The 1605-nt window shown below is 49.9% G+C and overlaps 1 long non-coding RNA gene across 1 annotated transcript; it reads right to left on the bottom strand.

The window, feature by feature from the left end:
- Positions 1 to 361: 361 nt before the first annotated feature.
- LOC122233409 lies at positions 362 to 1400 on the bottom strand. Its single transcript, XR_006210955.1, has 2 exons — positions 636 to 1400; positions 362 to 472 (listed from the first exon to the last, which is right to left on the bottom strand). It is a non-coding gene; the product is annotated as an uncharacterized LOC122233409 (long non-coding RNA).
- Positions 1401 to 1605: the final 205 nt, after the last annotated feature.

Raw genomic sequence — 1605 nt, forward strand, 5'->3', positions numbered from 1 at the left:
ATACACACAGTGAATCAGAAATTTGATCTCATTGCCTCTCCCTGACCTGCTCAGAGTCTGAGCCCAGACTAAAGGCGAAAGGGGAAAACCAATCCCTTTTTGCCACCCCTAGAAGCTTGGGAGCTAATCTCAAGGCTGTAAAATGGATATGGGGAGCCTGAGTTAATGGAGTCCTAAAGTTCAACCACCATGACTCCATCCAAACAACGCGGAGGACCACTGATGTCAGAGACCGCTTTCCTGGGTGTGCCCAGCCTTGTCATGTGACCCTGGGCAAGGTCTTCCACTGGTCCTTATACCCCCATAAATGATGAAATGTATTTGGTCTCCAGATGCTACGATAACCCCACCAAAAGATATGTACCAGGATACCCAAGGCAGCTTTATTCATAATATCCTTTACGTGGAAATAGCCCGGGTTTCCAGCAACAGGAGAACGGAAAGTATGTATGATCATCCGCATGATGGAGAACTGCCCAGCAATAAAAAGGACATGCTTCTGATACAAGCAACAGCATTATGTCGAGAGAAGAAAACCCTACCCAACACAGCACACACTGTATGCTTCCACGAACATGAAATTCTAGAATAGGCAGGACGGACACTGGTGGTCTTTGTGGGCTCAGAGGCCTTACCTGATCAGAGGGGAGCCGCGGAACACAAGGAGGATGGATATGGCCGTCCGAAGGACGTACTGCTCCCTAAGTACGCCTGGTTGGGTAATGATTCATCTCACAGGAGGGGAAAGGCTTTGTGCAGGCTGCTGTCTCATGAATAAGCCATGATTGTGGACTCAGGTTCATTCATCACTTGGGTGGAGAAAATACCATATGGGAAGTGAGAGCCCAGCACGACTTTTGCTCTCTTCCGCAGTACCTCTGATGAAGTGCTCATTAGGATTCTGAGTTTTCTTCCAAGGTTTTACATTTTAAAACCCTAGGATTTCCCATGACTTTGGTGAAGCTCACTGAGCTCGCGATATTGATCATTCTGGCGATGGGCTTCCCTTTGTTACTGATCCACAAGGTTCCAGATTTGGGGGCTCAGCTTGGTGTCTTTCTGCTTTTCTGTTTCTTTTTAGTTGCCTCAGGATAGAAAAGGTAGATGGGGGAAATGGGAGACCTGAGTCTATACCGGAAGCCTGGGAGACTGGGAAAGGGGCCCTGAGTGGGTGCTGAGGCGGTGGGGAGGACGAGACCAGCAGAAAACGAGGTACACCCCTCCCCAGGGACTCTCAGTACAAGGTCTGCTCTGAGCCCGGCTTTTTATCCCACCCTGTGCCCACCCGGCCAATCCCAGCTAAGACTCCACCCGCGTCACAATGGGACGTCTGTGATGCCCTGCACCCCCCTGCCCCCATGTGACTCCATCCATGGAAGTCTACTCAGCCTGTCCAGAGTTCTCCCTTACAGCAGGTCAGGGGACATCCCTTAGTTTCTTGTTACATCCACCGTCGAATTCATCATGGTCTGTTGCTCATGCGGGCACAGGTGAGCTCGCAAGGAAAATCTAAGAACGCAGGAAATGAGAAGGTAGATTTCTAAGGTTGACTCTTAACTTGCTGAGGGGTGTGGAGTCTTGCGAGAGTTTGTTCTTGAACTACTG

Source organism: Panthera tigris, chromosome E1 (genome assembly GCF_018350195.1).
Source record: "Panthera tigris isolate Pti1 chromosome E1, P.tigris_Pti1_mat1.1, whole genome shotgun sequence".
NCBI classification, from domain to species: Eukaryota; Metazoa; Chordata; class Mammalia; order Carnivora; family Felidae; genus Panthera; species Panthera tigris.